The sequence below is a fragment of the Typopeltis vanoorti genome, chromosome 4 (genome assembly GCF_054136105.1).
Source record: "Typopeltis vanoorti isolate ZY-2024b chromosome 4, IOZ_Tvanoo_1.0, whole genome shotgun sequence".
NCBI lineage: Eukaryota > Metazoa > Arthropoda > Arachnida > Uropygi > Thelyphonidae > Typopeltis > Typopeltis vanoorti.
The window spans coordinates 62437219-62454326 of NC_143552.1; the positions used below are offsets into that span (position 1 = coordinate 62437219).

At 36.2% G+C, this 17108-nt stretch overlaps 1 protein-coding gene across 2 annotated transcripts in view; it reads left to right on the top strand.

Moving 5' to 3' along the window:
• Positions 1-17108, top strand: part of Mtpbeta (mitochondrial trifunctional protein beta subunit) — a 241179-nt gene that overhangs the window by 95935 nt on the left and 128136 nt on the right. The window lies entirely within an intron of this gene.

Consider the following 17108-nt stretch of genomic DNA (forward strand, 5'->3'; position numbering starts at 1 on the left):
ATTTAAATTAAGGGGATATTAAATCCCACATTGTTTTAAAACCGAATAAGAAACTCAAAGATTGGAATCAGAGAGTTTCATGCCGTTACTTATATTTAAGTAACTTAATGGTTGCACCTGTTTGGAAACTCGTATAACAGAGTATAAGTTCTTTTCACTATACACTTTGGTATTACTTTGGTCTAGCTACTCACTGATGAAGCCTCAAAAAAGGCTGAAACCGGTCTGGGTAGTGACCTCCCTCCATAATGCAATAACAGCATACATTTCCTAGGAAATGTGTTTTTACATTATGGAAAATACCTAAGAATGGCGATCAGAACTTTACCGACTTTGCTGCGAGTTCTCCAGTATTGTACCACGTACTAGGGTCACTTGCATTAGCTCACACTAGTGGTCGCCGATACTTTATAGTTTACTATATTCAGCATGAAACTCTCTGATTCCAATCTTTGAGTTTCTTATTCGGTTTTAAAACAATGTGGGATTTAATATCCCCTTAATTTAAATAATGATTATCATTTTCATTCTTCAAAAACAGACAGCTGCTTCAACTGAATACCTAAAATAATTCTTACTCGAATGGAAGATTTCATCACATACTCCACCCAAAAGTTCAGACAATCATCCAAACCATGGTTTGGCAATGAGTGTGTTAAGAAAAGAATTCTGCATGCTGCAAGTAGCATGAAATGAGAATTCTAGCATAGCAATCAGCCTACAAGACAGCACAAAGCAGTTGCTAAAAGACTATCAGCCAATCCTCATGTCACTTTGAAAGGGCCAAGTGCAACTAAATTATCTCCTGGGTAAATTAGCACATACGCCTACAAAAAGACCATTGGGCTGAACTTCTACCCATCTATATTTACACCTCTGACATCCAGATGGTATTTGTAATATCAGTGATAAAAAAAAAAACTTGACTTCCTGGCACCATTCTTTTCTAACTTCTACATCAACAATCAAAATAAAATACCATCAGCATTCCAAAGAACTGCAAACAGCAGATCTCCTCTGGTTTTTCATCAAAAAGACAGAAAAATTTTGAATAGCTTGGATACCAACAAGAGTTTTGGTCCTAACAGTACCCCCTCCCCATCAAAAATTTACTTAAAAACTTGTGCTCCTGAACTAACACCATCCTATATCATCTTTACAATCTCGCATTCACCTGGCATCTATATTTCAGCATCGAAACTATCCCTTAGGCAACCAATCCCAAAGAAATGAGAGAGAGATAAAAGGCAGCCATCCAATTACTGTATTTGCCAGTGTATAAGACGCACCCCCTTTTTTGTACACATTTTTTAGGAAACAAAACTTTATCACTGAATATTATAATGAATTTACAGTATTTCAAATATAAAGTAATAAGTAAGTCTACTTTCAACAAATACCTAATTTAACTAGGAAAGAGTACCCACCTTTAATCTTCTTTGTCAAAAGCCAGAAATTCGTGTCCAATGCTAAATAAGAGACACTTGAAACCTCTTCTAAATCAGAATCTGAGTCCTCATAAAACAAATTGTCCTCTGTACCATCCAGTGTATTACTAATGCCACACTTCTTAAATGATTTAACCACTGTCTCAGTTTTCACAGCATCCCACGAAGCTTCGACCCACTCACAAACTTGCGAAATGCTAGGCTTCTTCCTGATCACATAACCTCAAAATCTGAAGACTGCATCCAGCAGTGTTCCACTTCTCCTTCATAAATCCCTTAAATGGTTTATTAATACAGACATCTAAATGTTGAAGCTGACTAGTTAGATCTCCTTGAGTTTATTTTTAACATCTTCTATTCTGCGAGAACGAAACTGATCCCATACTAGCTAGCAGGGCAGGCTTTTTCAACAGTCAGACAGAGCGCCTAGACCAAATGTTATCTATCCATAACTAGAATACTAGAATGTATTCCAGTAACTGGAATACATAATTAACGTAACTGGAATGCTCTCCCACATCGCCAGGAAGCAAGAAAGAAATCGCTTAACTCGGAACAGAAAAAATTTCCAGAAATGAAAGTAATAAAAATCTCAGTATTGACGTATAAGACGCACTCTGTTTTTCAGACCTATTTTCAAAGAAAAATAAGTGTCTTATATGCCAGCAAATACGGTATTATCTAATTGCAAACCTCAGTTCTATTGAAAATGGAGAAAGGCAACAACAACAACAAGCAACTCCTTCAATCCAGAAGCCAGTTAATCAAAGACCACGAACATGGATTCTCCTACTCTCAGTCTACAGAAGATCTCCTGGCCTATATTGCTCATGCTTTGAAAAGGTTTATGGGAAAAAAATGTGGTCACTCTACATCAATGGTTCTTAACCAGTGTTCCACAGAACACTTGTGTTCCGCAAACTGGTTGCAAGTGTTCCGCTGGTGAAAGATGTCACATGACACAGTTCTGAGTGCAATTGGCTACTCTGATCCTAACAACCGAAGACTGCTATTGCAGGATATATTATATCTACACATTGTTTTTTGCACAGAGAATCCCTAGTTTCGAAAACATTATCGACAATATTAAAACCTGTACTGACTAAGCTGTAAATGTGGTAAATGACATGAAGTCAAGACCTTTAAAAACACACCTTTTTAAAAACTTTGCATATCTATGGAAGCCAAGTACAAATTTTGTTTTTGCACACTGAAATAAGATGGCTATCCAGGGATAAAGTGCTATTCCGAATATTAGAACTTCAGAATGAATTATTGGTCTTTTTTTTTTCAAAATGAAGGTAAAGATGCTTTTGTAAAATGCCTTCAAAATGATATTTGGTGTGCTAAAATGGCATATTTAGCCGATATTTTTAATCACTTAAATAGCGTTAATACAAGTATCCAAGGGAAAAATAAAAATATTTTGACATCCACTGACAAATTGTCAGCTTTTCAGAAAAAAAGCATCTCTTTGGAAAAACCGCATATCAGAAAAAAACACAGTAGATATGTTTCCTTTGCTCAATAATAAAAATGTCGAGGGAATTATTGCCATCATAATAGAACATGTAATAATATTGGAAGAAAAGATTGCAAGTTACTTTCCTTCCTTAAATGTACACAATTATGACTGGATACAAAATCCTTTTGGAACAGTTAATACATCGGGTTGTGAATTTTCTTTACAAGAAGAAGAACAATTAATTACCTTGTCAACGAATTGTACTCTAAAAATAATTCTCTGAAATAACTCTTGAAGATCTTTGTCCAACCCAAATACCCAGCTCTCTCCACAAGGGCACTGAAAATTTTGTTAGTTTTCAACATCATGTTTGTGTGAGCTCGGTTTCTCAATATTAACCAATATAAAAACTAAAAGCCACGAAATACTTACTAATATAGACAAAGAGATGAGGGTAACTATATCACATATTAGACCTGATATTGCTGAATTCTGCAAAAGCAGACAATTTCAAGTATCGCATTAAAATAAGTCCCATTTTTATAAAAGGCAAGTCCATGCATATTTTTATTATTAGTTTTATGAACTTAATTCGATTCAAAAAAAGTTAGTGTTCCCCAAATTTTTCTTATAATCAAAAGTGTTCTGTGACTTGAAAAGATTAAGAATTACTGCTCTAGATATTTAAATAGTTTCTGACTGGATCTGTCACAAAGGGCTAATCAACATTATAATCTATCTTGCACTTTATAATGGAACTTCCAATTTCCTCTATGGTTGTTCGCTGTGTGTGTGTGTCATGGTGGATGGGTTTCTTTTTTAAGATTTCCCAACGAATGTCAGGGTACTCCCCCATACTCAGGACTTTTGACCATGTTCTTTCTCCTATTCATAAACAGTCTTTCTATCCTATCCTGTCCTTTTCATTTGAAAAACTTTGCCATACCCATATATCTCAAGCTGGCCTGGACTGGGTGAGTGGTTAGCATATCTACTTTCCATCTATGGTAAGTTCAAGTCCCACTGTAGACATGTCTATGATGTCTTTAAGTGAAAGATGACTTTCATCACCCAGTGTGAGACCAATGCCCCATGTACTGAAGGCTTGAAGTGACTTTAAAAAAGTTCCATGTTTGGTCTCTACAGTAGGGTAAAAAATAAAAAAAATTCCAAAAATATATCAAACTAATTTTAAAAAATCCTTTCCTCACCCAATGATTGAATACTACAGATTTACAAAAAAAAAAAAAAAAAAAAAAAAAACTGATTTCCTCGCTATGTTTTGGTAGCTTCTTCTCTCTTCCATCATCTATGTGGATGATAAAGAGACGAATGAACTATTTCCACTTCTGTCTGTCCCGGGAGAGTCCGAACAATTCTGTCCAGTTTGATGTCGCTTGTTGCAATTAGGTTTTCAGGTCCTCTTTTATTTTGTCTATCCATCTAATTCTGGGCCATCCTTTGGATCTTTTACCTTCCATCGTTGTATTCAGGGCTTTAGATGATAGTCTTCCTGTTCCCATTCTGGTTACATGGCCAAACCATCGCAGTCTTCTTTCTTCGATTTTGTCTATTATTGTTATTTCTTGTTCAGTTGTTTCCTTATATCTTCGTTTCTTAGTCGATCCAGCAGAGATACTCCAAGTAATCTTCTTAGCCAACCCATTTCAGTAACTAATAATTTTTTCTCTTCAGCCTTTTTGAGATTCCAGCATTCACTTCCATAGAGGAGTATTGGGAGGACCATTGTTTCATAGATTCTTACTTTTGTTACTTGTTTCATGTCTCTTGACTTCCATATTTTATTAAGTTGTCCAAAAGTTTGGGATGCTTGACTGATTCGTCTGTTTATATCTTTTATAATTTCACCATTGTACTCAATAACTCCTCCAAGATAGGTGAAGTTTTCTACCTGCTCTAGATTCTTACTATCAATTTCAATTTTCAGATTGGTTCATCTTTTTCCTATTTGCATAATTTTTGTTTTGTCTATGTTTAATCCAGATTTTATACACTCCTTTATTTTATCAGAAATTCGCTGTAGATTTTCTTCTGTGCTTGCAAATAATGCAATGTCATCTGCAAATTTTAAATTTGTCACATTTTTCTCATATATTTTGATTCTGGAGTCTTCATTGTTTAAGGCCTTATTGATTGCTTCTTCCTATAAGTTTGAACAGGTCTGGTGACAGATTGCATCCCTGTCTTACTCCATTCTCCATGTGGAACCAGTTGGTTAAGGTGTCCTCCATTCATACTGCACTTTCAGATTTGTCATGCAGATTCTTTATTATTCTTATGGTTTTGTTGGGAATTCCAAATTCTTCAATAGTTCTCTTCTATGGATTGAATCAAACGCCTGTTTCAAATGTTTTGGCAGGGTAAGGATAAACTCATCAACTTCAATTTCACACAAGAAAGAACTCACCTCCCCTCACCACTGACTTACACCTCTAGCCTCTCCAGAGATAAGCACATCATAGCTTCCCCCCCCCCCCAGATAAAAAAAAACAAGGTGTTCTTTTATGATCAAGACATTATTTTTCACTGGTGCAACTCTAACACTCTACAAATCCCAAATCCATTCTAGGAGCACTCAAACACCTAGAGCAGCCAACACTTTGAAAAAAATTACCAGTTCCTTCAAAATTTAAACTTTAATTCTATGTTTTCATTTTTATAATTTCATACTCTTCAAGGTTTCTTTTTTATGTCTCCAATTTCCTTTCCTTTGTTCTATTTCCTGCCATTTCCTTTGTTTACTGACTTCAGTGAGTTTTCACCCCAAATATTTCACCTCTTAAGTAGAAAATCATGTTTTGGCTATGCAGTATTGGGTATTTATTAGCCTTTCTTTTTTATTTATTTATTTTAATATTATTTTATTTTTTGTAGTGGCAGCATGCAATGTGAAAGTGTGGTATACGATAGTCATTCTGTATACGATAACATGCTGGTTTATCAAGGTGCAAACTCTCTTTCCCAACTTTAAGTCTCGGACTATTGTCCTGGCATTTCTTAGTCTTCTTCTAAACAGCAAAATTCTTCATGCTGATGATGGATTCTAAATCAGTGGCAGTGTGTCCATAAGTGCTGCATTTAACGCAGCCCTTATGGATGAGCCGCCACTATTCTAAATACTTAAGGAGTTAAGCAAATTTCCCATTAAACTACACTTATTTTACAAGTTCTTCTCTGAAACAGACTTCCTTTGAGAACCATATTCTTGGTTCTACTAGGAATTAATTTAAGTCTTTGATTACTTCGTTAACCCTATCAGGATTCATTCTAGCTCTTCTCTGTCATTAATGAGGGATAATGATAACATCTCTGGTTGTGGCCCTCCCATCCAACTTCCTATCATCAGTTCATCCTACTATGTACATTGATTTTCTCATCACAGATGTTAAACAGGTGAGGTGAGAGTGCGTATCCTTGCCTATCCTAATATAGCCAGTTAACTCTATACTTGTAGTTAGAGTGGTGCCTGATCACTAAAAATGTAAGTCAGATAACAGTTTGAGGAAAACCAATTTCTTTCATCACCTTCCACAGTTGAAGTGCTGAACACAGGCAAAAGCTTTGAGTATTTTATAAAACATCAGAAACAGTCTTAACTAACATTTCCTGATGACCTGCCTGTAGCAAATGATCTTTCATAAAGTGCAGGGAGATCTCTGATGTCCCTGCACTTGCTGAGAAGCTGCCAGACATTTCAGCTTCGACTTTGAACTCAATCTTGTTTAGCGTAATCGTTTGTGCACCATTCTTGCACAAGAGATTAAATTTATAGTTCTATAGATCTTGTAGTCCTTCGGACCTTTCTTGTATAGTAGTACAAATAGTCACTTCTTACAGTCTCTGGGTCATACTCTTTATCTCCTTATCATCAATATGAAACACACTTATTTCTTCATCTCCTGAAACTTTAAGAATCTCAGAGTTGATTATATCCTGGAGTACACAAATAAAATAAATTATATTTCTGGTTAATACTGCTACTTATCAAAAGCCACATCATCCTTGTTAGCAACTTTTAACACGTGATTAAATTAGTGATGAAATAAACAAAGGTAAAAGCAAGAAAAGGTGGAACCTAGAAAAACTCAAAGGAGATGAGGGAAAGAAATTCAGAGAAGAACTGGAGAATAAAATAAGAAACAAAGAAGATATATCTAAAGAGACTATTGATGTTAATGCGAATTGGAATCAACTGAAAAACTTGATATATGAAACAGCTGCTGAAGAGATAGGTTTTGTGGAAGGGAAAAGAATTAAGAAGCCATGGATTACAAATGAAATGATAAGAAAAATGGAGGAAAGAAGAAAATGGAAAAATGTAAACACTGAAGAGGGAAGAAGAAAATACAAAGTATTAAATAATGAACTGTGAAGAGAAACTGATAAAGCAAGAGAGGAATGGTTAAAAGCAGAATGTAAAATATTGAAGAAATGGATAAAAGGGGCAATACGATAAAATGTTTGAAAAAGCATAAGAAATCTGCCATTAGAAGATAAGCAAGGAAAATTAAATTACGATATTGAAATACAAGGTGAAACATGGAAGGAATACTTCAAAGAACTTTATGCTAAAAATGAAAGACCAATGAAAATTGAATTAGAAGAGCAAAATGAAATCCCAACAGAAGAAAGAGGTCCTGAAATACTAAATAGAGAAGTAGAAACAGCAACTAAGGAATTAAAAAGTGGAAAGATGGAAGGAATGGATGGAATACCTAGTGAAATCCTAAAATAACTGGAGAACAAAGGTATAACTGAAACATGGAAACTCTGCAACCTTAATTAAAAAACAGGGTCAAAGCTGTATAACTGAGAGGAGACCTCCACATAGCCTTTAAAGGAATGCGGAGAACCGACCAAGGCTTCTGACCTAATGTTCCAATCCTCATCCTCTCATGGTGCACCCTGTTGGGTATCTACTTGGATACTGAACGAACGAGGATGGGCTGGCAATTTGGGATTTAGCCAACCAAATTGTATTCTCATTGGTTAAACCAAAATAAAAAATGATGGTACAACATGACAAAATTTCATGCCGGCTGGAGCGTCACCCGGTTAAACAAGGCTCCCGTTGTTTTCACCAGGGAACTAGGGCGAACAGCGAAAAGTCAGCTACTGGAACAAATCTGAAAACAAACCCCAACTCAACATCATCAGAGTTAAAGATCGGTACTATCAACATAAGAAGTCTGAATGGCAAAGAAATGGAGCTAGCTGAGGAATTAGATAAGTACCAGATCGACATAACAGGGGCGACTGAAACAAAAAAGACAAAACCTGGTGAGATCTTTCTGAGCCATAAATACAAAATGTTATATTCAGGCAATGACAATCAGAGAAATAATGGTGTAGCTATAGTACTGAACACAATATGAGGCTAATCTTCTTGAATGGCAAGCAATATCAAGTAGTGTGATGTAGGCAAATATCAGAAAGGGAAACTAGACAATGTGACTTATCTGTATCTATGGTCCCACAAAGGTTCTACTAAGATAGAAGTGGAGGAATTTGTGGCTTTAGAGAAATCAACTGACACAATGAAAAATGAAAAGTTGGTCCTTATTGGGGATCTAAATAGCAGAGTAGGAAATGATTGTCAGACATACAAAAATGTTTTGGGAAAATTTGGAAAAAAGAGCAAAGCTAATAATAATGGCCAATATCTGTTGGATTTCTTCTCAGGACATGGACTGGTTATTACTAACACCATGTTCCAACATAAAAATGTGCACAAATTCACATGGAGAGAAGAAGCAAGGAATAAGAAAAGTCTCATTGACTATGTTATTGTTGATAGTGATGTTTTCTCTTTGGTGAAGGAGACCAGAGTGTACAGAGGATTTGAAATTGGAAGTGATCACTATTTATTCTTGAGCAGGATAAAATTGAATTTCATATTTAAAAGAATAACATAAGAAAGTTTTAAACTGAATAAAAGTTGAGAAGTTCCCAGATTTGAACTATAGATTAAAATACACAGACATTATTTAAGAAAAAATGAAAGAGTTTGATAACAGGAATCAAACTTTGGAGATTCAATGAAAAGCCCTGAAGAAAACACTGATTGATTCAGCCAGAGAGGCATGTGGTAAGGTTGTTTGCAAGGATAGAAAAATCAGAAGTCCATGGTGGATGCAGGAAGTTAAAGAGGCAGTGAAGAAAAACAAGAAAGTATATCAAAAGTTCCTGTCAAATAAGTCAGCTTGTGCTCTTAGAGAATATAGAGACAAATGTAAGAAAACTAAACATTATGTAAAACTAGCTTACAAAAGTGATGGGAAGATTTTGCCAAGAATATAGAAAATAAATATCAAGAAGTGGCAAAATATTCTGGAGGTTGTTGAAGAAGCTTAGAAATGGAAAAAATAGTGCTGTAAAAAAGGAATTAGACATGATAAAGGTGACATGAAAACTGGAGAAAAAGATATCCTTGAAGTATGGAGTAATTACTTTGAAATATTGCTAAATGAAACAAGCAGTGATGACAGCACAGTGGTAAGAAACACTGACTAAGTATTCAGGAATACATATCCATATTTGAAGTAGAAAAAGCCATCAAAAGCCTGAAATGTGGAAAGGCAGCAGGAGTAGATGATAGATATTCGAACAGAAATGCTGAAGTATTGGTGGTATAAAAGTCTTACAGTGGCTGCACTGCATTGTTCAGAAGGACTGGACAGAGGGACGAATTCCAGATGATTGGAGTAGAGTTCTCATAGTACCCACATATAAAAAGGGAAATAAAACTGAATGTGAGAATTAGAGAGGTATTTCTCTACTGAGTGTTCCTGTTAAGATATATGCAAGTATACTTGAGAAATGGTTGAGAAGGGTTGTGAAAGATAAGCTTGATAAAGAACAAGCCGGATTTAGGCAAATAGAGGCTGTCATAATCAGATCTTCACTTTACGACAAATAGTTGAGAAAGCATGGGAATATAACAAAGATATGTATTTAAGTTTTGTCGATCTGGAAAAGGCTTATGACAGGGTGCCAAAAGAGAAGCTATTGAATACACGACAGTTATATGGTGTCAGTGGGGCATTATATCAAGCAATACTTAGTCTTTATTTGAGTTGTAAGTCAGCAGTTAGAATTGAAGGAAGTGCAGGAAGATGGTTTAATGCTAAATCTAGTGTCAGACTAGGATGTACATTATGTACATTATCTCTTCTGTTATTCATTAACTATATGAATCACATTATGAAGGAAAGTGTATTAAACCTGATATCAAAATTGGAGATGTTAATATCAGCTCTTTGCTTTATGCGGACAATGTTATACTTATCAATAACGCCACTACACGTCTTCAAGATTCCCTGACTAAATTGAATAACTGTTCTAATAGATATGGTATGAAGGTCAGATATAACATGACAAAGACAATGAAAATAGACAGACGCATTAAAAATATCAACTGCATAATGAATGGAAAACCTAAGAACAAGTGAAACATTTCAGCTACTTAGCACAATTTTTAGTGAAGATGGTAAATTAAATAAAATAGACAACAGAATCAACAAAGCTGGTATTGTAGAATAAATTTATATGGAATAAGAGAGAAATTAGCCAAAACTCTAAATTAGCTGTATACAAGACAGTGTTCAAACCAATTTTAACTTATGGATCAGAAGTAAAACACTTGACCAAAAACTAGAGACTGCAGATATGAGAGTCCTGAGAATGAAATAGGGGTATGAACAGTTGGCATCAATGGCAATATCATATTAAAAACGAGGATATTAGGAAAGAACTTGACATTGTCATATCCAGGAATGTATTAGTAGAGCTAATCTCAGGTGGTATGGTCACTTAAACAAAATGGGCAAGGAAAGTTTAGCAAAAAAGTGTTCTCTGCTAGGTTGGCAGGAAAAAGACCCTGAGGATGGTCAAGATATAGGTGGATTGATACAGTAAAAAGTGACTTAGAAATATAAGATATAATAATGTTGGAGGCTTGATAGGTAACAGACCGATTTGCAGGAAAATTGTAGATAGGAAGTTAATGATGATGTGAAGTTTTCATGTACTACTATCATATCCTGGACCCCCCCCACCCCCCTTGAGGGTATATGTCAAGAATTTGATCATGATGATGATGATCAATATATCAGTAATGATAATCATATCTTTTTCCCAATCTCCTGTTGTATCTGTTATCCACACAGATACTTCTCTCAGGATTATATATATATATACACACAAAGATTTGCAAGATTTTTCCTTCTTGGTCTATTTATGCTTGATTTTAATGGTATAGATGAGAACACAGGCTGATAAGAAAATAACTATTTATTAACTTATTGTTGATATTTCACTGGTATTCTAGCCAGCTTCTTCAGATCACAAAAACAGTTTGTTACAGTATGTGAGACAACAACAAACTGGTATAACAATGGGACTAGTTTGAACAATTGTAATGTACAAACCAAAGACTAAAGTCCTAATTAGACACCATCTATGTTGAGGGGGGGGGGGGGAAACCGAAAGAGAAAGTTGGTATTAATTTGGTCTTAAGATGACTGTCTCCCAAATCCTTGGCAAATTTATACAGCCACACTTATTGAGGTTTAGAGGTAGACTCATGAGCAGTTGAATTAGAGATACCTGCCTAGTAGCGGGTAGCACCCCCCATTTTGTCTTGATGACAGCAGTGATGTGCGGCATGGCATGGACTCCAAAAGGACCAGAAGCATTGGGGGAGCCAAACTGATCCATGACTGCTGCACAGCCTCCTACAATGCATGGAGATTGGTCGAAGCAGAGGCCAGGGCACGTACATCTCTCTCGACAGCATCCCAGATGTGTTCAATAGGATTGAGGTCAGGTGACCTCCGTGGCCAGCCAATCATCCTCATGTCCATGAAGTGTTTATCCACCCACTCGGCCAGAATTTGGGAGTGGTGGGCCGGTGCATTGTCTTGCTGTAGGTACAGGTCTCCTGCAGTGTGCTGTAGGTGCAGAAATGGGTGCACATGATCTGAGAGCAGGTCCCTGTATCGTTCGCTGGTGAGGGACGATGGAAGATGTACCAAGGGACCCATTTCATCCCACATAAACAGTCCCCATACGAGGATACCACCACCACCACCTGCCTGAACTTTACCCTGCTGGCACAAGGGATCTATTGCGTCATGTGCTTGGCGATGCACTTGTACCCTGCTATCAGCACGTACCAATGTGTACCTCGACTCATCAGTCCAGACGACCTTTTTCCATGCATCGAGGGTCCAGTGGTGGTGTTCCTGCTGCCATGCTAATCGTTGTGCTTTGTGATGTGCGGTGAGCAGAGGTACCCTAGTCAGGCAGTGGATGGTGTGGCCGCTCATACGTCATTGTTGTCCAGCATTGAATTGGTGAGTGATCTGCGGCACTGTGGTCTGTCTCTCCACTGTTACCATCTGAGCTATCCTACAGCATCCCCTGTCATCGACAAGTTCTGCTCGACAAGTCTTGCACGACTTCAGAGATGGAGTGCCCATACGTCTGGCTCCGACTATCTGGCCACGATCAAATTCTCTGAGATCTTGAGTCTTCCCCATTCTGTGCTCGACTATTGCTCAGACAGTCAGTACAAGGTCTGACGACATCCCCGTCACGCGCAACTTGGCACTATTCCATTCGCCAGGGCGACTACAGCACCATTTTGCCAACATGGTAGGTATCTCGAATATTGCAAATCAGGTCTAGCATAATCTGCTAGACCTGATTTGCAATAGCGATAGTGCCGGATGTATTTTTTATGTTCGCTGAGGTGAATGTCCACAGTTCTTCCTGTCTCTCCATAGTAAGCTCAATCACATGAACAGGGTACTTCATAGACTCCTGGATGTGATAAAGGAGAGATTCTGTCCTTGGGTGAACGGATAAGAGTTGCCAATTTCACATACGGTTTAAATACAGTGTGTAGTTGATGTTTATTAAGCACTCTAGATATCTTTTCAAATATGACTTTAATGTATGGGATGGTCACAGTTTGTTGTAGTCTTTTGTGGTGGATAGTGGGGGGGGGGGGGATTTCTGGGGAGCATTTAGTATTTTGTCTGTCTTATGGGGATTACAGCCATTGGCCAAGAAGGTGTGACATAAGTGAGTGAATTCAGCAGTGAGAGCAATATCATTGGAACAAATCACTCTAGCTCTGTGGGTTAGTGCTTTTAGGATACCATATTGTTGAGATGGGTAATGGTGTGATTGTTTGTATAAATATCTCCCTGTATGTTTGGATTTTCTGTAAACCGAGAATGATAAAGAACCATCTAGAAGATGTATGATTAGTGTATCCAGGAAGGGCAGACAGTCATTAGCTTCTAGTTCCGTTGTAAAGTGGATTTTTTTGTGGGTGTTGGCTGTTTAAACGCGCTAAGAATATAACCAATGTGCCTGCGCCATGTGGCCAAATGGCGCATAGCCAAAGCCTTGGTTTGAGAGTGGCTGTATTGATGGCTAGCTTTTCTTAGTGTTCTATGTAGAAGTTGGCTAAGTGGGGGAAAAAAGGGGGGACATTGCTGTCCTATCAAATTGTTTATATATTTTCCGTTTCCATGTAAAATAACCTGCCTGTATTGTGAATTTAAATAGTTGAAATATATCAGGGGGAAAGTGTGACTTAGTAAATAAAGTGTTTCAATTAATGGTACATTTCTGAATAGTAAGGTGATATCAAAAACTCACCTTTATGTCTGAACTTTTTAAGGTATGGTTTTCTAAAATACTTTTTAGGTGGGTAAAATTTTAAACAAAAGAGGGAGAATTGTTTATGAGAGTGGCTAGTAGTTTGGCTAAATGTCTAGCAAGTTTATATGTGGGACTGTTTATACTATCCACAATAGGGCATAAGGGTGTACCTTGTTTGTGAATTTTTGGTGCTCCATATATCCTGGGTGTTTTAACGTGGAAGGACTTGAGATTGTTAACTGTTTCTTTACCCCAAGAAGTGACTGTTCAATAATTTGCACACCTTATTCTTTTGTGAGTTGATGGGATCCCGATCTATAATTTGGTATGTTGACTGATTTTGTAAAAGTTTGTGCATTATGCTTTCATATTCTGTTGAATCCATCACCACAGTTGTATTCCTTTTGTCTGCTTTGGTTATGATAATGTGGTTATTATTGTGTAGCTCTTTTAGAGCAATGATTTCTCAATGTGGGATATTATTTTTGGGAGGCTTAGAATGGATTATGATGTTGGCCACATCTAAACGAATGTTATTGGCGTTTACTAGAGGTAGGTCATATATTCCCTGTTCAACAGAAACCATTATTTTGACTTTTGAAACTTGCTGGGGAGTAACAACAAAATTGTGTCCCTGACAATGCACCAGTGGCTACTTTGGTTAAGATTAGTGATGATAAATTCACAACAACGTGATCTTGTTGTAATTGCGGTTGTTTAAAATATTAAATAGTTTGTCATGTAGGGGCGTTGATGGATGAATTTATTTTAGATAGCTCCAGGCGAGTAGCGTTTATCTGTTCTTGTAATAGTGCTAAACTTGCTTGTTTGTAAATGCACTGGGCGAAACTGGGTTGAGTGAAACTTGTTCTTAATTTTGACACAGTTTAGTATTAAATTGGTGTCTCGGCACCTTTTTTTTTTAAGGTTAACCTGTTTAGTTGTTGTGCCAGTTTCAAATTCCACTTACCATATTGTCTCGTCTTGAGTACAACATTGTACGATGATCTTGTTTATCTTACACACAGCGTAACTCTTTTTTTGAAAATGGTCACCTTTAAGTTACCTTAATAACACTGCTATTGCAAAAGCTTCTTTTTAAAATGCTGAATTTGTCTTTTTCACCTCTGAAAATAGATCACAATTGATTAGGAATAAATAATAATTCAAAATATAAAAGTTGAAAATTAAGAATATACTATTTATTTATAAGGGATTATAAAGTGTTCTCGAGGCGTATTATTCTGTTGCAAATGAAACTTAACATGGTTAAACACGAGTGGAATCTATGAAAAAAAAAAAAAAAAAAAAAACCCTCTGCATTTGTTAGGCAAATAAAATAACCATATACCATAAAATAATTAATCTAGAATTCCTAATATCAAATTAATAAATGCCATTGAATTAAAAAAAAAAAAAAAATGCAGTGATACTGGAATAGACAAGTTGGAGATTAAGTAAATGATTCGTGAAATACTGCATGTGACTTCATTAGGACAGAATGCTGGAGCATCGAGTTGAAACTTTTAAGTCCGTTGAAACAAGTAAGCTAATAGTGAACAGTAGTCATAAATTAAATATTGTCTCTAGTAATTTCCAAGTGTAGAAGTGATCAGAGACAATCATAATTCTCATAGATTAGATTATCACATTAATTGAACCTAAATCTATTTTTTGGCATATGTAGTGTAGACATATAAATATTTTATCAGTTGCTATTAAAAAAGAAAGGGTGTCAGTTAATATTATTATAATAACCTCTGTGGAGTTAGCTGCAATGTTAACTAACATTGCATCTGTTGCCTTGAACCTTATACTTCATTTATGCTACAAGCATTCATGGCTAATTCTAGTAATGCATTCCATTTACTGACCATTGTCATGCAAAAATCTCCTCCTCATAAAAAAAATTCCCTCACTAGCTCAAATATCTTATTATATCATCTCATTTCTGCCTTTCGACCAAACTCTACATTTACATTCCCTTAACCACTCCTCATAACCAGCATGCCTTGTTCACTCGTCTCTGGATTCTCTCCGGTGTTTTTTTACATCACGTCAAAAGTAGGTGATCAAACCTGAGCATAGTGGTCCATGTCGTTTGAATAATGATTTATACAGCAGTGGCATAACACCCTCCTCATCTTCTACTTATCAGTGTACGCCTTATAACAGCAGTGCAGCGTGTAGGCTTTACAACTCTTGCAGTGTATCTTGTAAACTTCAGTCCACTCATCTATCACCCACAGATCCGTAATCTCATCAACTTCCTCAAGCACAGTTCCACCAATACGGTATTCCACAATACAATAATACAATAATAGCCTTAAAGTGTAGGCTCTTAAAGTATATATTAATATACTACAACCCCCATTAATTTGATTCATGCAAATTGTCTATTTAAATCTTACTGAAGGGAATGAATATTAGTTACACTCCTTATATTCTTCCTAACTTTGCATTATTAGGAAGTGACAATCCCAGTCAGTCTGCATCATGAAATATCATTAACAAATAATAAACAGCTCCCCCCCCCCCCCCAAGAACAGAGCTCTGTGGTGCACCACTAGTTACTGTCCTTTACCAAGATGCTGCTCTATTTGTGTTATGTGGTTAATGTATCAAATTATTCTTTTGCAAAGTTAAAGAATATTACTGTATATAAATTTCCTTTATCCAGTATATTGATCACTTATTCTGTCAGTCCATTGAGAATTAAAGAAATGCTATTCTAATATCTAATAATGCAATAGATTGCCAGAATTGTGTATTGATTCATTCTGACTTCACATCTTTATATTTGCTTCACTTAATTCTCCCTTATCCAACACATTAAAACTGAATTGACTAGACTGATCTAATGTGTGCCCAGACATCAAATTTCATTAAATTTGATCTATTTGAAATGATGTAACATACAATTTCAAAACATTTTATAAGATTTTATCCCTAAAAATGGGCCACTGGAAATGAAAATTGAGACAAGGTGAATAGATTTTTGTAAGGATGCTAATTTTCAACCAAATCTGTTCAGCCAGAGCTGAGAGCAGTGCATTTCTTAAATGGGAGTAATCCTTTCCTAAAATAAAGAGCCAAATGGCTTCTGTTTGGCTATTTTCCTAATCTTCAGAAGGGATAATCAGCAGGCACAAGCTGTTGACTGAGGACAATTTTTCTGAAAGAGAATCAAACTGTTAAGCACCTGGAGTTTGGAAGTTGGTTCTAAAGAGGTACTGATTATGTAATTTTGAGGTTTCAGAGATATTGAATATTCTGGCAGACAGGGAAAGAAAATAATTTAATGTTTAAATGTTCATTGATAAGAAGTCTAGAGCAGTGACTGTTTGACCCGAGTCTTTTATGATCTTTGAGACACTTGCTAATCTAGTAGGCAGCACTGTTGTTCAGCCCAAAATCAGCTAATGTGATAAGATGCACTTATACTAGAATACTACTGTTTAACTCAGCAATATTTTTGGAGACAGGATTAGATCCTT